Here is a 25,802-nt window from a genome sequence, read left to right on the forward strand (position 1 = left end):
ATCATTAGACCATTTGGCATTGAAGATGGAAGGTGTCGCAGAATCATCATGGCAATCAAATCACATAATGATAAATCAAGGAGTCATGTGATTATACAAGTTATACAAACTTATGTTTTTGTATTGCCTTTTGAAATCAGTTTTTGTTTTTACCTTTGGAACCTTACCTTTTTCTTGCTAATATCTTGTTGCTTGCTTCCACAGGTGCTTAGATGTGATTGGTCTTCAAAGTTATTCTCTCCTCAATTGCCTGAATATGAGATTTTATTATGAACTGGCCTCTTTGTGCTTGGACTGATAATCAAACTGTTGCTGCAGAATTAGATTGGCAGCAGAACAAGATTAGCTACAGAATGGGAATAGCTGCAGAATGTGGAAACAGTTGTAGAATCTAAATCAGAGAACGAAATATGGCTTGTGAATGAATGGAATGGAAATCGCTGTATGAGTGAAAATATGACAAGATGATAAATGAAAAATGGAGATGGAAGAAATGCTGGAGAGGAAAAATTTTATTGGTGGAATATGGTAATGGAGTGAAGTGAAACTTGAAAAAGTAAAACAGAGTGAAATGAGATTAAAAAATGAATTTTGCAAAATGCATAATGAGTCACCATTTTTTTTAGAAAAGAAATGGAAAATATAGGGTGTTAGAGTCTTCTGATTTTCACCTTGTATTTTCTGTATAAGCATGCCAATCAGTGATTGGTTTTCAACCTTATACAATTATTATTATTATTATTTTAGATAGGAAAAACAAAGACTAAGTTGGTGGAGAAGAAGGATTCTTCTTCACCAACTTCATTTCAGAATTGTTCTGAAAGATCTTAATGAACTCCTCCTTTGAGATTAGTTTTTGATAAATTTTCAATCTATGACTATTCACAAGGAGAGGAGTTTGACTTTCATATATTGTTCTAATCCTTACTGCTCCATTACTGAAAACTTTTTCAATCTCATATGGCCCAAGCCAATGAGTTTGAAACTTCCCTTGAAAGTATTTAAACTTTGAATCAAATAACAACGCCCAATCTGCCTCTTGAAACTCCTTATCCTTGATGTATTTGTCATGCCATTTAGCCCTCTATTGTTGGACTAGACCAGTCCTTTGAACAACCTCTTGTTTGATTTCATCAAGTTCATTTAGTTGTTCCAGTCTATTTCTTTGAGCTTCTGATAAATCCATCCCCAATTGAACTGCCATCTTGAAAGTTTTGACTTGGAACTCTATAGGGAACAGGACTTGCTTCCCATAAACAAGTTCATAGGGTGTATGTCCAGTTGTGTTCCTCCATGTAGTTCTATAGGCCCATAAGGCTTCAGGAAGCCTTTCTGCCCAATCTCTTCTATGTAGATACACAGTGTTGGTGAGGATTCCTTCAATCACTTTATTTGTAGACTCCACATGACCATTTGCTTGTGGATGATAGGGAGTGGATTTCCTATGCTTGATCGCGTGCACCTCCATAAGCCTCTCCATCATGTTGGATGTGAATTGAGATCCATGATCTGTCACAATTTTTCTTGGAACACCAAAGCGAGTAAAAATATCCTCAAAAGGAAAACTAATTACAGATTTTTCGTTAGCAAAAAGTAATGCTTTGGCCTCTACCCATTTGGTGAAATAATCAGTGCATACCAATATATACTTTTTCAGTTTGGATGGAGGATTAATAGGTCCAATAAAGTCTAAAGCCCATTTTTCAAAGGGTTTGATAAGTACCTGAGGTTGTAATGGCATTTCATTTGAGGGAGCAAGCTTCCCTACCATTTGGAAACTGTCATACCTTCTGACATATTCTTTAGCATCTTTGAAGATGGATGAACAATAATATCCTAAAGAAAGGATTTTATAGGCTATCCTCTTGTCAGCAAAGTGTCCACCACACGGCTCATCATGGCATGCTTTGAGAATATCAGGCATTTCATCTTCCCTGACACACCTTCTGATCATAAGATCTGGCCCTGTTTTGTACAATTCGTTAGTGATCCATGAATATCTTGCACTTTCTTGAATAATCTTTCTTTTTTCTCTAGGAAATAAATGTGAAGGTAACTTCCCTGTAACCAAGTAATTAGCAACATCTGCAAACCAGGGAGTTTGAGTAGTTACTGCAAAGAGATATTCATCAGGAAACTTATCTTCAATTGGAGAGTCTTCTTTGATATTCTAAATCCTAGACAAGAAATCAGCAACTGTGTTTTGTTTTCGAGGTCTATCTAGCACAATAATGTTGAATTCTTGCAAAAGTAAAATCCATCTTGTAACTCTTCCATTAGTAATTGGTTTATTCATCAAATATCTAATTACAGAGTGATCTGTATGAACAAAGGTTTCATAGCCTATTATATAGTGTCTAAACTTGTTAATTGCATGAACAACAACTAAGAATTCTTTTTCAGTCACAATATAATTCAACTTAGTGGGAGTAAAATTTTTACTTGTATAGTAAATGGCATAAGGAATCAAATCTTTTTGTCCCAATACAGCTCCTAGAGCTGTATCTAAAGCATCTGTAGAAATATGGAAAGGAAGTTTCCAATTTGGTCCTCTCAAGATAGGTGCTTCAGATATTTTTTCTTTCAAGGGTTCAAATGCTAGTTGGAAATCATGATTCCATTTGAATTCACAATCTTTTGTAAGCAATTTTAATAGTGGAGATGCTATTTTAATGAAGTTTTCTATAAATCTTCTATAGTATCCTATAAATCCTAGAAAAATTCTAACATCTCTTTGACAATTTGGAATTGATAACTTAGAGATGACTTCAACTTTAGATTTGTCAACTTTAATCCCATCTCCTAAAATGTGATGTCCTAAAACAATACCTTTTGTAAACATCATAAAGCATTTTTCATGGCTTAGTGAAAGGTTTGTTTCTTTACATCTTTTAAGGAATTTTTCCAAATTTTCCAAAGCTTCTTCAAATCTGTTACCATAGACTGTAAAATCATCCATATATACCTCTACAAAATCATGTACTAGATCAGAAAAAATTCCTAGTACTACTCTTTGGAATGTCGCTGCTGCATTACATAACCCAAAAGGAAGTACTCGGTAGGCAAAAGTTCTCCATGGACAAGTAAATGTGGTTTTATCCTAATCCTCAGGTGCTACCTGAATTTGATTATAACCACTAAAACCATCCAAGAATGAGAAATACTTCTTACTTGCTAATATATCTAACACCTGATGTATAAAGGGCAAAGGAAAGTGATCTTTCAAGGTTGCTTTATTCAATTCTCAGTAATCAATGCACACCCTCCATTTACCATTCTTTTTAGGTACAATTACCAAAGGAGAAACCCATTAGCTATCTAAAATTGGGTAAATGAAGTTTACATTGAGTAATTTTTGGAGCTCTTCTTTCACAATTTCCCTAAGATTTAGATTCATTCTTCTTTGAGGTTGTCTGATTGGTCTACTGTTTTCCTCAATATAGATATGATGGATACAAGTCTTAGGATCAATACCTTTCATGTCGGTGTATTCCCATTCAAATGCAGCAAAATGTTTTTGTAATATTTTGGTTAGCTCTTCTTGTTGTAGTTTTTCCAAGTTTTTGTTTATGTTCAATGTCCTACCTGGAAAAATTTCAATTGTAGAGCTACCAAACTCTTCCATAGAATACAGAGACATCTACCTAGATGACAAGTATTCAACATTAGATTTTTCCTGGAATTGTGCATGATCATCTTCTGAAGATGTTTCAAAATTTTCCAATGTGTTCAAAATTTGACTATCTTCACTAATTTCTGACATAGTAAAGAGAGTTTGAATATCATCTTCTTCATCAATCCATTCCTTGTCATCTATTTCTATGATTTCTTTTGCTGGAGGATCAAAAGTAAATTTCTTTGTTGAATTACCATCAGAAATATACATGTCACCAGATCTACAACTAATAAAAGCATCAGTTGTGGCCAGCCAAGGTCTTCCTAATATGAGTGGATGTCCTCCTAAATTATTCCGGGAGTTAAAATCACGAAATCAACAAGATATTTCCAAGAATATAAGGATACTGAAATTTTTTCTAGCACACCATTTGGTTTGATTACTGATCTATCTGCAAGTTGTATAAAGGTAGGTGTGTAAAGAAGATTAGGAAGTTTAAGTTGCTCCATAGTTTGTCTACTCATAATGTTTATTGCTGCCCCTAAGTCAATCAATGTGTTTGGAATTTCAATTCCATTTATATGTGTCTTGACAATTGGACTTCCTGGATCCACATATTTCCACATGGCAATCTTTCCCATCATGATGTTTGCTATCTTTCCTACTAGGTGAATTCTTTTTGTTTCTGTTGGTTTCCTTCCTGGTTTTTTAATGTTCAACTCCTTTATTGTCTTAACTAGAATAGGAATTTCTCTAATGGCTTGTAACAAAGGAATTTTGATACAAACATTCTTCAATTCATCTAGAAAGTCATAATTAGGCAACAAGATCTGTTTTTCTACCCCTTTATCAATTTGTAATCTGCGAAGAAAAGGAGGTGTAGAAGCAGATACCGGTTGCTCAATGACAGGAGTTGTGTTTATTGATTCTTTTTGTTTTTCTTTTTCAATGTTTTCGTTTTGGAGGGATGTTCCCTCAAAACTTTTATTGACTTTTAGAGAGTCTTGCTCAGAGTTATCTTGTTCTTGAATGATTATAGAAGTTTTTTCCTTTTCTATTATCCTACCAGATCTAAGTTGAACATCATTAAGATCCAGAGGAGTAATCATGTAAGTTGGAAATTGTTGTCCTTCTACCATGTAAGCATTCTGAGGGTTTTTATTATTGGAGTTTGGAAATGGTTGGGCAGGTAGCTGATTTGGTTTTTTTTGAAATGGAAGTAAGAGTTGAGGATTTTGACTTTGTTGTGGAGGTTGTTGTGGAAATGGTAATGAAAGTTAAGGGTTCTAATTTTGAAGTTGTGGTTGCTGATTTTGTTGCTAATTTTGTGGGGGAGGATAACTCTGATAAGATGGAGATATTGATAATATTGAGCAAATCTCCCATAAGGATTTTGTACCCCTTGTGCTCACAGTTGAGATTGATACTGAGATTGAGGTTGAGGCCAAGGTTGCTGCCAAGAATTTGAGTTTGGTGGGGGCTGAAGATACATTGGATTGTTAAATCCTTGATTTTGTGGCCCCAGCCAAGGTCTTCTTGCAACAAAACAAAGAGGTTCTGCAGGATTTGGGATTGTTTCCTCTTGGAAGACAACCTTAAGACGTAGGATTGAGGGACAACCCTTAGTTTCAAGACTTTCTGAACAAATCATACAAGTTTCTACAATTTTTGCATCTAAAGGGCATTCCCTTAGAGCATGTTTCTTTCTGCATTTTGGGCAAAAGATGGCTAAAGCATCAGCCTCTGTTTTCTGCTTGTTTTTAATTTTAAGGGTGTCTAGTTGCTCATTAAGGCTCCCTAAAATGTCAGTTTTAAACTCATCAAGCATATTGCCAATTTCTGCCCTACTTATAGATCTAGTTGCAGATGTGTTTGCTCTAACAAGAGAAGGATCTCTCGACCCTTTCCCGATTTTAGATTTCCCTCTTGAGAGATGAATACATAGTTCTGCTATGTCACTCAATGGAAGTTGAGAGATATCTCCCTTCCCCATCATGTTAAGGATATCTATCCATTCATCTCTAATGGCCTTTAACAAAAGAGCTTTCAAAGTTTCTTCATCTAGATTGTTCATTTTTTCTCTTTTCAAATTATAGTTGAATCTCTCAAGCAAATCCTCTAAGTTTTCATCTTCTTTTTGCATCATTTTGAACACCTCATCTTTATGATTGGTAGGCATACAATAATCCAAGTATCTATCCAAAAATGCCTATTTCATGTCATTCCAAGTTCTAATGGATTGAGTGACTAACCCCATAAACCATTTCAAAGCAACCCCTTTTAGTGTTGAAGGGAACAATTTGAGTTTTTGAGAGTCTTATAGATAGTCATATGTTTTGCACAAGACTTCAAACTCAAAGAATTATGTTTCAGGATCCTCACTTCTCAACCCATAAAAGTTTGGGAGGATAGATGGTGAGATGTTTTTCATTGTGGTATGTGTTTCCTCGTCCACTATAGGGAATCCAAATGAGTTATCTACTTCCCTATTTCCTCTGCCTCCTCCATTATTACCTCTACGTCCTCCATTGTTTCCTCTACCTCTCCCTCTACCCCCTCCTCCAATTCTCCATCTTGTTCTTCTTCTGCCATTATAGTTTCTTCAAAGTTAGAATAGGGCTCAACTTGCAAGGTTATTCCCTCTTCCTCTAGTTCTTCTATCAATGGACTATGAGAGGGAGTTCCTACTTTTTCTTCCTCACCGGGTATTCGTAGTTCTTCAACTACAATAGGCTCCCCTGTGGAGGTGAAAAAGGTCTTCTCTCCTAGGACTGTTTTGGTGGATGATGTAGGAGAATATTCTAATTGAGTTTCTACCCCTTGAATTCCAGGAATCCTATGGCTGGGAGTATGAGTCTGGGATGGAGGTGTGTCCTTTCTAACTCTTGGTGGAGTAGGTGGAGTTGTGGGAATTGAACTTATGCCCCTAGCTATAAATCTACCCCTAGAATCTCTTTCTCTATGCATGTCATTGTTTTGTTTTGTTGTTTTTTTTTATGAATGTAAGAGATAAGGCTACCTAGTTACACTTCCCTAGCAACGACACCAAAATGTTTGGTCAATTTACTATCCTAAATAGCTCTACATAAATTATCAATGCGGGCATCATAAACTGATGAAGTGTAGTGCACTATATGTGCTAGATGGCCCTTCCTACTTTAGTGTTTTTTAGTTTTAAGGTGTTTTGGGGTTTTTAATACTTTAATCCCTAATTATGTAAAATGTATTTACTTCTGCTAAAGAAATGAAATGAAGACTAAGAGTGCTTAAAGTCAGATTTGGAAGTAAAGCTTTTATTCAAGAAAATAAAAACAGAGTTTCTATTCTTTCTATTTATTATTGATTCCCAATCATGAACTAAAAGGACTCAAGAGTGAAATTGCAACTACCAGTTACAAAACCAAAGCTTAAATGAGATATTAAAACTGAAAATTAGATTGCAGCTATCTATGATGAAAACAAAACTCAAATGAAATAATGAAAATGAGATTACAACTACTGTGTAATCTATTATAGAATCAAAACTTAACGAAAAACTAAAAATGAAATTGCAACTATTCTACTATAAAAAAACTAATTGAAGTGCTTTGTCACTCTACTACACAATTTTGGGAGAACAACCTCCTTGTGATAACATTTTGAGAAATTCCATACTTAATTGTTCTCAATGGAAAAAAATACTAAGACTGGAAATGAAATTGCAATTAGTCTGCTATAAAAGCTAAATGAAGTGTTTTGTCACTCTGCTACACAATTTTGGGAGAACAACCTCCTTGTGATAACATTTTGAGAAATTCCATACTTCATTGTTCTAAATGGAAAAAAAACTAAGACTGGAAATGAAATTGCAACTAGTGTACTATAAAATCTAAATGAAGTGCTTTGTCACTCTACTACACAATTTTGGGAGAACAACCTCCTTGTGATAACATTTTGACGGATTCCATACTTCATTGTTCTAAGAGAAAGTAAACATAAAAATGCAGAGAAAGACTCATTCATAAATGAAATGTTTCACCACTTAGTTTTAAGACAAACCATCAACTGAAAGGGCTTTTAGAAACATTCACTTACAACATGAGTTACTAAACTAACAATAAAATGGCATTGATCAGTTTAATTCAAAATCTAAAGACTAATGAACAGAAAATGAAATAAATTACTCTACACTACTGAACTTAACTTCAAGATACTGATAAAAAAAACTAGAAAGTAGTGAAACAAAAGAACTATTCTGTGCTGAAATAAAACTATTCTGAGTTAGTAAGAAGATGACAAAAACTGCATTACAAACCAAGTTAGAAAATGGTTATAAACATCATGGAAAAACACAGTGAATTTACAGTTTAACTATGAAAGACAAGACAAAAATAAAATGTAACCTTAACCAGCGCAGGGGATCTCTGTAAAGGTCTCGGGTTATATGCACTTAATCAACACTCCAACAACGTTTTCAGGTATCCATGAAACACAATCTTTATATTAAAAATAGAGAATGAGTTCTTGAAACTACAGAGCGGAAATTCGAAACTAACACATGAGCAAAATCGAACTTGTTCTGTGTTCTTCACACAGGTATTTATAGAGAAATTATACAACTGTTTTAAGGAGAAAAATAAGTTACAACAAAACAAGTAGGCAGGCAAGTATGCGGAATTCTTGTCCTTGGTTGCTTGGAAACATAAATCTATGGTAATGGCTATTGGATTCAGTTTTCACGGGTGGCAGATGAAGTGCGTGGCCTTAGGAAACTGTTTCGGATCCCATCACTGAGAAACGTGTATAGAACAGAGTCCTGTTTGCCTTCGGTTTCTATGTTTGACTTCCCTTTGAACAGAGTCTTCCTTGTCGATCTAGGCAAGATGAATAGGATACAATCCATGCCCTAATGTTTTCCAAGCTACCGATGTAGTCATTTTCCCCTCTTGACACCTGGAATCTGCAAAAGCATGAAAGTAGCTGCGGAACAGCCGACTAGCTGCAGAATGTGGCTGTGTTTCGTAGCTAAAAGATAAAAACTTATTCAAGTAGCAAACATAACAATATAACATGTAAATCACTAAAATATACTCCTTCAGGCAATGTATAATGGTTTTTGATGATAAGGATGCATTTTTCATGGAAAACAAAGAAGGAAGGATGAGAAACGTTGCTAAGGAAAGGTAGTTTTGGAGCTCAACAAGCACGACCACATGACTGGGGGACAAGAATTCCGAACTGAAAATATGGAAACAGAGAGAGGAGATGAAAACCAAGAAGAATAATCAGGAAACGTGTTTAATCACAAGACGTAGAAGAAACAACATATTGAACTCCAAGGGGAGTTTCGTAAAATCAAGGCTCCTCTCTTTGAAGGGAAGAAAGAAGAGTCTGCGGAAGCATGGTTAATTAATATGAACAAGTATTTCTAGCTCTACAAGTTGAAGGCCCGTCTATCCATTTTCCTGCTTTAAGGGAAAGCTACATTGTGGTGGGAGGAAGTAAATACAGTCCATGGGATCAATGAACAAAACATAACTTGGGAGAAATTCTAGAAATTCTTTGAAGAGAAATATTTGACCGAGAGGTTTCATGATGAAAAAGAAAAAGAGTTCCATGACCTCCACCTAGGCGAAATGACCAAGGATGAATTTATAACAAAATTTACATCATTATTGTGATATGTTCCTTATATTCATGAAGAAAAAGCTAAGGTACAATGGTTTGTCAGTAATATTCCATTGTTCATGAAAGAATGGCTAGAATTTGACAATCCAAAAAGCATGGATGAAGTCATTTGGAAAGCACGAATTTGTTGTCAGAAAAATAAACCAAAGGGAGATATGAGTAAAATGTAGGCAGAAAAGAAGGGAAATAAATTCATTTCTAGCCATAAGGGAAATAAGAGCACCGAAAACAAGGGAGTATATAAAGGTCAAGGTAATCGGAATGTGAATAAGCCCAGATTTAAGGTACCAGGTGAAGCGAGGACAAATGAACAAATTGACATAAATGAAACATAATTAATTAATAGACCACTTGTACATTGTTGGGGACGTAGAGGCTTGCATTATGTCAAAAACTACCCTCAACACAGGGGAGTAGACCAGATCTCACAAATTCAGGAGGCATCCACTGTGAGAGAAGTGGAAAGAAGCATCACTAAGATCAATGCAGCTCTTGAAGATAATCAGGCAGAGTTTCAGCCAACTATGGTTGAATTTGAAGTTACTATTTTTTACCAGAGCTGCTCTATTTTAATAGATCCTAGGGCTACATTAAGCTACATTAGTCCCAGAGTAGTGGAATGATGTAAATTACAAGTTGTTAAATTTAAAAACCCATGATTAGTACAGCTAGCGACAGAGGAAAAAATAAGAGTTTTGTCTAAAGTAAACAACTACCCCTTGAAATTAGATGGTCAACCTATCATAACTAATTTAAATATGTTACCCCTAGGGTCATACGATATTCTGATAGGTATGGACTGGTTAGAAAATCACTAGCCCTTAATAAATTGTAAAAAAAACGCTATTAGATATCGAGATGAAGTAGGAGAGAGACAGGAAATGCAAGGTGTTCATAAACCTCTGCAATTAAGGCCAATAATAGCCTCTCAATTAGCCAAATGCATCAGAAAAGGTTGTCAAGTTTATGCTATACAAGTATGGTATGTTGACTCTAAAGATAAGCCTATATCACTAGAGAACATACATGTGATACAAAATTTTTCCAGATGTGTTTCCTGAAGAAATAGCGGGCCTACCCCCTAAAATAGACATAGATTTTACTATTCAGCTGATTTCGGGAGCTGCTCCAGTTTCTCGAGCACCATACCGAATGAGTATACCCAAGCTCACAAAATTAAAGATGCAACTCAAAGAGTTGCTTCATAACAAGTATATCCATCCCAGTGTGTCTCCTTGGGGAGCTCTGGTCTTATTTGTTAAAAAGAAGGACGGAACCTTGCAAATGTGCATGGATTACCACCAGCTAAACAAGCTAACCATTAAAAACAAATACCCCCTTCCCCAGATAGATGAGCTATTTGAGGTATCATCAGATCAAAATAAAAGAGGTAGATATTGCAGAAACTGCTTTCAGGACATGTTATGGACATTATGACTTCGTGGTATTACCATTTGGACTAACTAACACCCGAACAACTTTCATGTGTCTCATGAACAACATATTTCATCATTTCTTAGATAAATTTGTATTAATCTTTATTGATGACATACTAATCTATTCTCGGAACGTGGAAGAACATAAGAAACATCTCCGTATTGTTCTGCAAGTCCTACAAGAACACCAATTGTATGCCAAGTATAATAAATGTGATTTCTTTAAGGAGTAAATCCAATACTTGGGACATGTCATCACCAAGGACAGAATTCTCATAGATCCGAAAAAGATAAGAGCCATTATGGAATGGCCAATACAAAAGGATATTGAGGACATAAGATCATTTATGGGCTTAGCAGGTTACTATTGGAGATTTGTGGAGGGTTTCTCCCACGTAGCATATCCTATCACCTCTCTACAAAAGAAAACAAAAGTTTTCAAATGGACCCCCGATTGTCAAAGGAGCTTTGATCAACTCAAGCAACTTCTTAACATAGGACCTATTCTGAGTATTGTTGATCCCAACAAAGAATATGTGGTTTGTACAGATGCCACTAAGGAAGGAATGGGTGGCGTATTAATGCAAGAGGGCAGAGTGGTTTCCTACAAATCCAGGAAGCTTAAGGAGTATGAAAAAAATTACTTATCATACGACTTGGAGCTAACTATGGTCATTCATGCCTTAAAAATGTGGCGGCATTACCTATTAGGTAAGAAATTTTTGTTGATGACTGACCACCATAGTCTGATTAATTATTTCAAACAACCAACTTTAAATTCCAGGCAAGCTCGTTGGGCAGATTTCCAAAGTGAATTCGATTTTGAAATTAAGCATTTAAAAAGAAAGGAAAATTGGGGGGCAGATGCTTTAAGTCAGAAGGTAAATTGTTTATATGAAATTTCTTTTAGTGAATCGCAAACTACCTTTTTTAAGCAGATTCAAGAATCATCCATGCAGGATTCAACATATAAACATTTATGGCAACAAGCAAAAATTCCTAACAGCGATGAACAACAATTGGGTTATGAAACAAATGCAAAAAATTTGTTGATTTTTAGGAAAAGGATATATGTGCCTAACCATCAACATCTTAAAAATCTCATTCTTGATGATTACCATAAGATCCCTTATGCAGGCCATCCCGGGTATCAGAAAATGATTTCTACCCTGCAGAAGGAATTTTTCTGGCATGGTATGAAGAAGGAAGTGGCAAAATGATTAGCCAAATGCTTGGAATGCCAACAAGTGAACGCTGAGCACCAACATCGAGCAGGGTTAGTTCACCCTCTACCTATGCCAGAATGGAAATGGGAAACCATATCTATTGACTTTATTACTAGGATGCCTAAATCGAGGAAGAAAAATGACTCCATCATGGTGGTGGTGGACAAATTGAGAAAATCTGCTCATTTCATACCTATTCAATCAACTTATAGAGTAGTCCAAATTTCTAATATTTTTATGCAGAACATTTTTAAATTGCACGAAATCCCTAAGATGATTATTTCGGACCGAGATATAAAATTTACATTAGCATTTTGGAAAGCCCTCTTTGAAGGATTGGGCACACAACTACACTTTAGTACATCTTACCATCCAAAAATGGAAAGGCATACTGAAAGAGTGAATCAAGTTGTTGAAGACATGCTGCGAACGTATGTAATGCAACAACCCACAAAATGAGAAGATTATTTACAGCTAGTGGATTTTCCATATAACAATGGGTACCTTGCATCCCTTCAGATGAGTCCCTTTGAGGTTTTACATGGACACAAGTGCAGGACACCTTTAAGTTGGAGTGGACTAGAGGACAAGCTATTATTAGGGCCAGACATGTTGGAAGAAATGGAGGAAATGGTGAAAAAGGTACAGATTAATTTAAAGGTTTCTCAGGACCGGCAAAAGAACTTTGCCAATCAGAAGAGGAGTTTCCGAGAATTCCAAGTAGGATATCATGTCTACATTCAAGTGCGAGCCAAGAAAAGCACCTTACAATGGGCCAGGTGTGCTAAACTAGCACCCTGATATTGTGAACCGTTTCAAATCCTGGCTCAAATTAGACTGGTGGCTTATCAACTTGCCTTACCTAGTCATATTCATGTACACAATGTCTTTCATGTTTCTCTACTTAAGAAGTATGTGTATGACATTAAACACATAATCGAATGGCAAGACATATAGGTAAGGTATATATATAGATATTCTTTACAAATGTGTTAAATAACTAGTTAATGACTTAACGTGCTTTTTGTTGCTATGTTTAGGTCGAACTTGAAGGCAAGTTCTTGGTCGAACCTCTAGTTATACTAGATCGGAGAGAAGTAACGCTGTGTAAATGAGTTATCACCCGGGTTAAAGTGTAGTGGCAGTGCTATGGGCCGGAAGAGGCCACCTGGGAATATGAATAGGTCATGAGAGAAAACTTCTTGGGTCTATTTGTAGGAAGAGAACATCGGGACGATGTTCCATTTTGGTGGGGGGGGGGGATGTAATATCTCCCATTAATGTAAATATTTATTTTATTTACTATAACCAAACAGAGTGTTATTATTGGTTTGAATTATAAACTATTTTAGAATTTAGTTATGGAAGAATAAATTTTGCAGTTATGGGCAAATACTGTTTTACTAGGTAATTAGTTATGGAGACAGTTATCTGTTCCAAAACTAAATCCTAGAGTATTTTTACAAAAATGATCAAGAGTATAGGGATCTGAGATTAGAAGAAGAAAAGGGGGACTATGCTGAAAGGTCAAGTAGTCTATAATGGCTATGTCTGGTTAAGACCAAATTGCTGGTAAACATTAAAGTCTCTAAGGAGAGAGAACTCCTGAAATTAGGAGTAGCACAGGGGGGAGATTTACCAGAGTAGGTAATCTCATCGCAGGGAGGAAAATTAAAGTGCAAAACTTATACCAGACTCAGTCCTAGACAATGTAAATAGATAAGTAAAGAATTGCTTGTATAAGTTATTCACTGAATCTATAAGAACATTAGCTAGGGATTGGCTAAATTTTTAGAGATATATTTGTAAATTACTATGTAAGAATTATAGGCAATGTTTCCTATTTCTTGAAGTATGTCATTAGAGTTTTTTGTATTTTATTTTGAAATAATCCTTCGAGAGAATAATAGGAAACTGAGGGAAAAATACTGATTACATTCACAGAAAGAAACTATATTAAGAATATTAGGAGATTTAGCAAAGAAATTAGAAGGATAAGAAATTTTGGAAAAGATAAGAATTTCCTGTAAACATGACTATTACAATATCATATAGGGTAAAATTCCCTATATTGTATCTTATCTAATTCAGGAAAAGCATTTAAAGTCATCTATTAACCGAAAGAACTTCAAACAATGATAGATAAAATAAACAGGTATACTTAAAGATCAGCAGATACTAAATTGTTCACAATTCTATACCATAAATCTTTACATGCGTTAAAACCCTAGTTGATGCACAAATATAAAATTTAATTTTGAATAGCCACGACAACAATCAAGAGTATAACAGAGCTCACGAATTAAATTATGCAAGATCGAAGAATCGACTTCTGGAAATTTTCAATAGAAAAGAAGATTATAGTCTTAGCGAGATAAAAAATATCGTAGCATATCGAGGTTCTAAAGAAACCACTAAAGAATTTTCTTTTAAGTCAAAATAAACTAAGATTTTATAGAGCTAGGACTAATTCAATGCAAAACAAATTATACATTTTGAGCTGCATTATAACTCTGTATCGAACGAAGTGTAAACCAAACATTCTGAATAAATCGAGGAAGGGTAACCCTCACATTCCAAACTCCGTGCTTGAATAAAACTAGGAAAACAAGTGAAACTTGGCAATTAAACTATGAAACCCTCATCTCATTAAAACTCTAGTCATACATTTTAAATGTTCCAACTGTCAATATAATGTCAGGAATGGAAGCCTGAAACTTCTTGCTAAAAACCTTCAACATTCGGCTGAAGCCATAAGCCTCATTTTTTTAAAGGGGCCTCAAGCAAAACTTCTGGAAAGAAACACAAAACAAACTGTCAAAGGAGCCATGACTCTAGCTGTCTCAAAAGGCCCATCTAAAACTTTCATCACTATATTTTAGACTTGTTGGCTTGACCATAAAAACCCTACCCTAGAAAGAATTGCAGGGAATCGTAATACCCGGAACTGGTTGCGGACAATGAAGTCAAAAGGAGGGATTGCCACAGCGCCAAGCTGAATCTTCCATCTCAGGAACTAGACCTTACACCATGTAGAGAATTTGTATTAGAACATGCAAAAGAGAATAGAAAAAGTAATAAACACACTAAACCCTGAAAAAAAGTCAACTATGTGGAAAATGGGACTTGAAAGCTTACCTTCGGAGGGAATATTGTAGACCCTTCCTCTGTAGAATGAGTTCTAGAGCGTTGATGGGGTTTCGGGTTCATCAGGGTATTCCAAGATGCCAGAATGTAGTGTGAATAGACCAGTGAACCTAGATTGTAGGCGAAGACAAACACCGCAAGACAGAGCAGAGCCATAACCCCTCGAGAATTCTAGAGTGAAACAAAGGCAGATTGAAACCACATTGCTGAGAGATGAAGGATCGATAACCTGAGGATGGTTCGATGCAGCGGACCATGGTGAATCATTGATGGAGGAGCCTGATCTTGAGATTTAGGTTGGATAAGGACAGATGGATCACCTTCAGGTAGCCACCAAGACCCGGACAGCCAAAGCACTAAATACACATGCGTTTCTTGAGCAGGATTCGAGGCTATGGCCTGTAAACAATTAGTGCATAGGCCAATAGTGTACCCATTTGTTTAATACACAGGGATGTAAAGATTGTAAAGTCAATGCCACATACAACCAAATCCCGCCGCAATAATCATCATACAATTAATACATAGCATCTAAAGTCCAAACCATTGTATTTTAATAAATTTGGTAATGGCATTTAGCAAGGTTGTATATAAGTCATACATGATAGTTAATAATTGATTATGCCTCGTCTAACATATAAATGTAATTTTGGGGTGGTTTAAGTTAGATTTTTTTTACATATATAATTAATGTTGATAGATGGATGTGTTACAGTTGGACAAAGAGCCAATGGAAGCCTCAAGACTAATGCAAGTTCTAGGTTGGACCTAGTGGGGTTTTGTTGCCTGAGAACTAACCCTATAGGGTTACTAATAAAGAACTGTTATGGTACAAAGATGCTCAAGGGAGAGAAAATGATGTAACTATATTTCTCAAGGTTTGGTGATGTGGTTACCATGTGAATTACTAGTCTGCCTAATTTAGCAGATAAGTTTTCCTACTAGAATGTTAGTTGAAGTATCAACAATTCTGTGTATAAATATATTATTGAATTGTTTTCCCTTTATAAAAATAGAATCGGTATGGCTACAATAATATAAATGTGCTTATGATTGAATGGTTAATATGTTGTGTGAAACAAAAATAAAATATAAATGTAAATGCATTTTATGATTAGAAGTTACAAACTGTGCATAAACATTGTGACTCTATGAGTTAAGGCATGACTATGCCTCTCTGATAACAGAGTCAAGTAAGTACAAGTGTGGAAACTATCATATTGCTGCTTGTGATAATAGATACATAGAAATTCTTTCAAAGAACAATAATAGGAATGTAATGGGAAAATAAAATATTACATGATTTAGTACCTATGTAATGATGAACCACTAGCTAAAAACCATATAACTATCAGAATGAATGTGGGGTAACAGATTTTGTAGTAAATAAAGTTAATTAGTGACTATCACACTTAGAGAGAGTCCACAACTATAGTATCAAAGAACAAGGAACATTGTTCGGGGGTTCCCGATAAGGTTATTCCATGGGCAAGGCTAGACTGAGACAACCACTTGAGGATAATCTTGAACTAGAACCAGACCAGGAAAACAATACTAACTGCCTAAACTAATTATAGGTTAAATTATTGCAAACTCCTATATATTCAAAAGTCATGAAAGAATTTTACAATACATCATCTAATTTCTAGAGCAATGAGTAATTTCATAAACACTGTAAACCATGCAAAGAACCTAATGTAAACCACAACAAGTTTTAAATCTGGCAATAAACCCTAAGGAACACAGTTCTGTCCATTTACAAGGGACCAACACAAGGAAAATAATTGCATTTATGTGGCATATAAGTATGTATATCAGACAAAACTTAAGTAGAAATAATACTACAATCACTATACATGCTGAAGAAAATAAATATAAATCCTTCTCACACATTTTGAGCCTCACAAAGTTACAATCTAGAACACAGTATTAAGAAGAGAGATGTTCATCGCTACAAATAATAATATGTGTCTTTCTTTTTCCTTAGCCTAAAACTCAACCGTTGTTTCAAGATTTGGGGTTTTAGAACAATTACATTATAACTCCAGTAGAGACTTTATGTAAGGAAGAGAAGTTGAATTGTTACACTTGTATGAGAAATACTTCATTAGAATGCTATGCTAAGAAAACACCATGTGCAGAGCCCAAAAAATAAACACCATGAGTCTGCTAGCATGTTGGAAACATTACTTGTACAGGAGAACTACATGCAACACCATTACTATAAGACGCTATTGAATAAGGACTATGATAACAGAACATTTAAAAGGAATGGAATCATTCCATCTTACTTGAAGAAAACGTGTCGCTCGACCATTTTTTGTTACCCTGAGAACAAGAGAATGGTGAACCATAGAATCAGATTGTGCGAAGTTTCAATTAACATATTCATACTCCAAACTCCAGTGTAGTACCCTTTACCTACAAACCCTAGCAAGCCTGAGTGGAAAATCTAGGAACCATGTCCATTTGTCGGATAAAAACCCTGTAAATTTTATCGTCGAATGTCAGGATTCCACTAGGGAGAAGGGGCTAATAAAATAAATGGAAAAACTCTCAAACATAACTGATTACCAAATGAGAGTCTAAGGTAAGCCAACCTACAAGGGTTGCAACAGAGCTCACCCAACAAACCACTCTCGCTTCATAGGTGTAAGCTAATGGTACTTTGAGAAAGTTCGTTGAGTTATCTAAAGTGTTGGGAAATTGGTGCCACCTCATTGCACCATGGAATGGGATAAATACATTAGCCCTAGATACAACATTAATGTATAATATTAATGTTAAACACATACATGGCGGAGGCAGAATATGAATGGTAAACATTGAGTTTCATATATTATTGACATGATATACATTTATAGTACATTGGAGTGACCGTTGGATTCCATATTCTAAGTTCTCTTGGACTCCGGTGGTTGCTCACATTCCACACCAACCCATAGTAGATTAGGTGTCCAACATTCCCCTCCTTAATCCGAACAGTTATGTATGAGTTCAAGAAGAGAGCTGTAATAGAAAATGTGCAAAAATGCATGGAAGCACTAAGGTGAATGTTCTCTTTGAAATGTTGGTACAAGGGGGGTGGTTTAAGGATGACCACCAACATTGGAACGCTTAGTGCAGTTCCTGGAACTCTTCCAAATTTGGCATGAAGCTAAGGTCTTTTGCTAGAGGAAGTGCTCGTCATTTTTTGAAGAGGGAAACCTTCAACCTTGAAAGGGAGGCCTCACCCCACATAAAAAGGGGGAACCTCAACCTGAAAAAGGATGTCTCAACCTGTGATGGTTTAAGGTCAATCATTAACCGAAGGCATGCTCAGGGGCATCTTTGTCTCTGGCTACAACTCTGAATCTGGTATCTTAGGTTGCTTGATGTGGCTTTGAAGCTTGTGGATGACCATCACCTCCCCCCGTGTCAAATACAAGGTGAGAAGATGAAGAGATCTCAACTACAAGACTTTTCAATATTCGAAAATAGATCTTATTGTATGAGTGAAATACCTTCTTGACTATTGAAGCCCATTGCCAAGAAGTGATCCATCCAAGATGAATCTTTTTTCTTGCAAGAGGCTTGTTTTTTAAGCATCTATTTGAAGAATGAGTGGCTTTATGACAGTGATCACATGGATGAAGATAAAAATAGTGATCTTTCATATGACCAACTTGGTAACAGTGTTGGCATTTAACATTTTGTTGTTGTTGTTGTGGAAGAGGAGAAGAATATAGAATAGCTGAAGGTGAACTTCCATGAAGAAACCCAACACTATAAAATTTGATGGGATTTGAGTAATATGGAATATGAAAGGACACATCCTTATCATATCCAAGACCAGTTTTGTACTTGTTATGGACAAGCGTTTCCCAAGATCTGATGATCGACTTGGGAAGTGCAGACTCAATTTCTACATTTGCATGTAACTTTGCTGCTTCATTGGGAACTGGATCTGAATCGACTGTAACATTATTGACTTGTTATTTATGTGAGTTTTCTTCAATGTTATGAATAGAAATATGTTCAGAATGATGACTCCACTGTTGTAATTCTTCCTGCTACACTTGATATTCAAGCTGCAAAAAATAAATGTTTTCTTTTTCATTTTGTAAACAGGTTCGAATATCGGAGAGAGTTTCCTTATTGATTTGGACTATGTTATGAGTACTAGATAACATTAGAGTGTTTGATAACTCTAAAAATTCATCAAATCTAGAAATGTGTGGGCAAAATACTGCTGTAATGGCTATTGGAATATGAACGTAAGGAAGCTTCTCTCAAAATGAAATCTTATAGAAAAAATAAATGCTCCAAAAGTATAGATCATAAACCCATAAGAATATGTGTCACTCATCAAGGAGCTCTAATAACCAGCATCAACCGAAACTTTTGAATATATATATATATATATATATATATATATATATATATATATATATATATATATATATATATATATAGAGAGAGAGAGAGAGAGAGAGAGAGAGAGAGAGAGAGATAGTCAACATCAACAAACCTGCATGTACCATGGATAGTGAACAGAGACTGCTAGAGATTAAATATGGACAATGAACAATGACATCAACAATCGATTCTTTAGAGTTGCTCCATGCCGGGAAGACAATGGCTTGTAGCGAAGGGAAGGTGCACCAAATCCCAATTTGAGTAAAATAGCACTTCTCTACAGTTTAAGTGACACTCTATGTTCAACCACATTCCTCCTATGTTTCTTCCTTCATATCTATCAATGTTGCTTTATCGTGCTTTGGAAGAAAATTTCAACTGAAGTGAACACTGACTAACTATGCCTAACTCTATGCTATGTGTTACCACACTTCCAAGATCACAAAAAGTAAACAAGTTGAAATATTTTTGCTCAGTCGGGGAGTAAGATGCTTAAATCAATACACAATTTTTATATATGCAATTGGTCTAGAACCTTCATCGATGCCAATGTTGTCGCTAATGATACAGGATAGCTTGGTAAATGTATTTTTGGAAAATTCTAGAAATTAGTTGAATGTTGAAATGGCACAAAATTTAACCAGAATATTAACTAAAAGTAGCTCAAACTTTGCTGAAATAGGTAAGATAATATTCGTGCATCATATACCCAATAATATAACAATACCTGCAAAGTTCTTGACATAATCGAAATTTAATCTCAGTGACAGAGCTCTACAAATTCCATTTACAAATATAAAAACCAAAAATATGAAGCATGAGAGTACGTCATGTGTTCTATGTCTCAAAATCCCAGCATGCAAGGTTTTGATGAGGGTTAAAAGACCTTTAAAGAAAAGAAATTAATCATTGGACTTATTCCAACACCTTACCATACGCAAGCTTGGTATTCGAAGTGTGGTATTCGATGCTCTCTGCCCTCTACATGATAACAATTCTCATCTACATAGGTCCCTCTCCCAATTGTGCATTGTCCTCCAGAAGGAAGAGCATTATGCAAGCGTATCATTCGAAGGAGAATACACGTAGAAGACAACATATCACCTGATGCAAGAGGCATGGCAATGCAGTATGGGTTAAAAAATTTGGTGCGTATGAGGGGAGTTGACTGTGAAATTAGCAACGACAGGCTGGACAAGTATATTCAAATCATAACCATTTGGAAATGCAAATGTTATAGAAAATATGGCTCCTCAGACGTGGCTATATTTAGAATCTCTCCCAACTGCTTAACAGGTCTGGTTCCAGTGCATGGATAGAAATAACGCATAATTACAACCCATATTCTTTATCTTAGCAGTCAGCACTAATAGTCTCAATGCATAATTTTCAAGATTCCAACTAACACTCAATGTATACACATTCACAAAGAGTAATGAAATTTTCTACTAGAGTGCCTAGGTGCATCCAAGAAACATTAGAATATTTCTATAAATAGAGAAATGGTAGATAAATTATGGAAAGGATGCATAGTTAATAGAATCTGAAAATGCCACTGCCCTTTGATACAATGTTAGAAGCATACATGGAAAAGGCAGAATATGAATGATAAACATTGAGTTGCATATATTATTGACATGATATACATTTATAGTATATTGGAGTGACCGTTGGATTCCATATTCCAAGGTCTCTTGGACTCCGGTGGTTGTTCACATTCCACACCAACCCATAGAGGATTAGGTGTCCAAAAATTAATAACAACCATACTGTAGAGAATCTATATCTATCTATCTATCTATATATATATATATATATATATATATATATATATATATATATATATATATATATATATATATATATATATATATATATATATATATATATATATATCTATAGATATATATAGATATATGGTTTGAACGAGTATGGAACCCCGAACCCTATTCATTAATTATGTTTCATTAAAACACTCAAATAATGTATAGACATACTTCAATGACCTTGGAAAATTTGGTACAAGGAAAATCATGAAGCATTTAAAAAAAAAAAATTGACAGAATGGTTTTATGACAAAAAAGTAAATGAGTTTCACATTTAAAGCTGGGTCATCTTATAATGGACGAATTTGTGAACAAGTTTACATCCTTGTTAAGATATTTCTTGTACATTCGTGAGGTAAAAGCTAAAGTTCAATGCTTTCTTAGTAGTCTATCTATATATATGAAGGAAAGCTTAGAATCTGATAACCCCAAGACAATGGATGAGGTAATTTGTAAGTCTCGAATTTGGTATTAGCAAATCAGACAAAAGGGGGATAGTGGTAAAGGATCGTCACATAAGAAAGGGTAGAAAAAACTTTCAAAACACTAGAAACATAAATGCTACAAGTTTAAATAATACACAAAAAATTCAACCGAATAGACAGTTTGGGAAAACCCAACAGAATATTAAATGGAAAAATGAACCCAAACAAATAGAGTTATCAAGCAAGCTAGATTCTGGTCCATCGCAAAAACCACCTTTATAGTGTTGGGGTTTTTGGGAACCTCATTACTATAAAAATTCCCCCCATCATGCAAGAATAGAGCAGACTACTAATGTTCAACAAGCTTCTATGGTCGGTGAGGTAGCGATGAGCAAACTCATAATCAATATTGTCTTGGAAGATCATCAAGTGGATTACCAGCTTACAATGGTAGAGTTGGAAGGTAAGTTATTCGACTAGAGTATGTCTATTTTAGTTCATCCGGGAATAAGTTTAAGTTATGTCAGCCCTAAGGTAGTGGAAAAATGTCATTTACAAATTTATAAATTTAAAACAATCTAGATTAAACTTAATTTGAATATATTGCCACTAGCATATTATGAAATGTTGATTGGAATGGGCTGGTTAGAAGGGCATTGGTACTTAGTGAATTGGAAAGAAGAGTATATTAGCTACCTTGTTTAAGATGGCTATAGGAAAGAAATACATGGGGTCAAGAAGCCAATAAAATTATGTTCCATTATTTCCTCTCAGTTAGGTAAATGTGTTAGGAAGTTCTATGAAATATATGTTTTTGAAGTTGGGTATTCTGATACTAAGTATAAGACAACTTCCATTGAAAACATACCAATAATCCAAGACTTTGTTGATGTGTTTCCTGAGAACATACCTGGACTAACCCCAAAGAAGGACATTGAATTTACAATACGGTTGGTCCCTGGAGTAGTCCCAATGTCAAAATACCCATAATGTATGAATATACTTGAGCTAACATAGCTCAAGATGTAGTTACAATAACTTCTCGACAACGGGTACATCTGCATAAGTTTGTCACCCTGGGGAGATCCAATATTGTTTGTAAGGAAAAAGGATGGAACTTTGAGACTTTGCATTGATTATAGGCAACTTAAAAAATTAATTGTCAAGAACCAGTACCCATTACCTTGAATTGACAGTTTATTTGATCGTGTCAAAGGTGTTACGATATTCTGTAAGATCGATTTGTTATCGGGTTACCATCAAATTAGAGTAAAAGAGGAGGACATTACGAGTTTGTGGTCTTGCCATTTGGATTGACCAACACGCTAGCAACATTAATGAGTTTAATGCATGTTATTTTTCACCCATTCCTAGATAAATTTGTCTTGATATTCATAGATGATATCTTGGTTTATTCTAGAAATATAGAGGAATATAAAGAACATATGGGCATAATGTTGCAAGCTTTATGGGAACATCAGTTGTATGTTAAATTTAGCAAGTGTGATTTTTATAAGGACCAAATCTAATACTTGGGACATGTCATTTCAACTGAAGGTATAATCGTTGACTTTCAAAAGATCAGAACCATTATGGAATGTCATGTACCATAAAATTTAGCAGATACATGATCCTTCATGGGTTTGGAAGGGTATTATGGTTGTTTTATTGAGGGGTTTCCCCGAGTTTCTTACCCAATTACTTCTCTGCAAAAGAAAGGAAGGGATTTCAAGTGGAAAACTGACTACCAACAAAGTTTTGAGCAGCTTAAGTAGTTATTAACCACTCCCACCATGTTAAAAATTGCTGACCCAAACAAGGAATTTGTTTTCTGCACAGAATCCTGTCAAGAAGGGTTAGGGTGAGAGCTAATGCATGCTGGAAAAGTGATAGCATATGAGTCCTGGAAGCTAAAGGAACATGAGCAGAGATCTTTTGCTTATTAATTGGAATTAACTATTGTAGTCCATGCAATGAAAATATGGAGACAGTATCTATTGGGCAAAAAGTTTTTACTGATGACAAACCATAATGGTATAACAAGTTATTTTAAGCATGCTAACTTGAATGTCCTCAAGCAAGATGGAATGCATTTCTTAGTGAATTCAAATTCAATATTAATCATCTAAAGGGGAAGGAAAATTGTGTAGCAGATGCATTATTTCGGAGGGTACATTGTGTGTATGAACTTCACTACCACCAAATAGAATTTAAATTCGTGGAACATGTTAACGAGGCTTCCCAAAAAGATCTAGAATATAAGTTTTTATGGCGTCAATCCCATCATATTAACAACTCTCACAAAGAATTTGAATATAGTATTAATGAGGATCATCTACTAAGTTTTAAGGGCAGAGTATATGTCCCCAACCATATTTTAGTTAGAGAATTGATACTGGATGAATTTCACATAAGTCTTTATGTTTCCCACCTGGGCTATCAAAATTTGTTATTTGTAATAAAAATGATTACTTATGGCCAAGAATGAGAAAATATATTGCAAAGTATTTAGCAAAATGTTTAGAATGTCAGCAAGTTAAATCTGAACACCAACACCTTGCTGGCCTACTCCGTCCACTACCCATTCTAGAGTGGAAATGGGAAGTCACATTAGAGAAACTTTTACCTTGAAAGTGGCCTCCTGAGGAAAAATAATAAAATAATAGTTAAAATAATAAAATAATAGTTATGAATTTGGAGGGGAAAAAAGAAAACTACTTTTTTATTGTATTTTTTTATTATATCCTTGTGTTTTTACTTAGATTTAAAGTGTAGAGACTTGTTGAATGTAGAATTAAATTCTTCATCCAACGAGTACCCATTATGCATACTTTTCAGAAGACCCACATTGGTAAAAATTGCAAATACATTAAAAAAAACATGTTCAACACGTTTTTTAATGTATCTTCAATTTTTATCAATGTGTATCTTTCAAAAAATATAAATAATGGATACTCATTGGATGCAGAATTTAATTCTACATCCAATGAGTGTCTACACTTTAAATTTGAGCAAACCTATAAGGAGATAAGCCAAAAATACAATTAAAAAAAGTTGTTTTTTTTTTTTTTACTTTTCCCTCCAAAATATTTACATGTACCTCTTTTTAAATTTAAAGGATATTGATTCGTTCATATAGTCGATTTCCAGTATCGTATAGAGATCAGATTGAGTTTGATGGACCATGGTCATTAGAGGAACCCATCAGGAAACTGAAGCATTGTTATGAGCAATCAAAGCGTAAAATTAAGCCTAAGCATGATTTGAAGGGGAATGAGAAAGTTGAAGGGAAGTGGCCACTGAAGCAAAGAATACCTCATGATGTAGGTGAGAAATAAATGTTGTTCCTTACAAGAAGTATAATGTAGTTTAAAAGGGACATGGGTCACAGCTTGGAGAGTAACGGAATAGAGGTGATGCTAGAGGACCATTGCAGTGTTGGATATGTGGAAAAGATCATTGCAAGAATGATTGTCCATTGTACTAGGGTGGAATTCCTTAGATCTATAGATCTAGGGTGGCACAGATGGTTGGGGATGTGGACAATAACATTCCTTGTATTTATGCAGTTGTGGACAACAAGTAGGCAAATCACCAGGAATCCATTATTGAGATGGAAGGTAAGCTCTATTGTCAAGTTGTTTCTATTTTGATTGACCCTAGATCTAATTATAGTTATGTTAATCCTGACCTGGTGAAAAAGTATGGCTTGAGAAAATAAGTGCATGTAGAGTCTCGGTTGGCACAGTTGGTTATAGATACTAACAAGAGAGTTCATCTCTAGGTAAGAGCTTGTGAATTTGAGTTGGATGGTATGCCTACATCAACCCATCTAAAATGTGCCTCTATTGGTATCATATAGTATGATTTTGGGTATGGATTGGTTGTACCTCCATAGAACCAAAGTATATTGCTATGAAAAGGCTATTGAGGGCTTGGATGATAAAGAGAAAAAGAGAATCTTGTAGGGAAAGAAGAAGCCTACATCAGTGAGGATGATTATAGTTATGCAAGCCAAGTGCAGTCATAGAAAGGGATGTGGACTATTTGCAGGCCATATT

Source organism: Pinus tabuliformis, chromosome 8, assembly GCF_031772625.1.
Source record: "Pinus tabuliformis cultivar Carrire ecotype Pingquan chromosome 8, CPIR1, whole genome shotgun sequence".
NCBI classification, from domain to species: Eukaryota; Viridiplantae; Streptophyta; class Pinopsida; order Pinales; family Pinaceae; genus Pinus; species Pinus tabuliformis.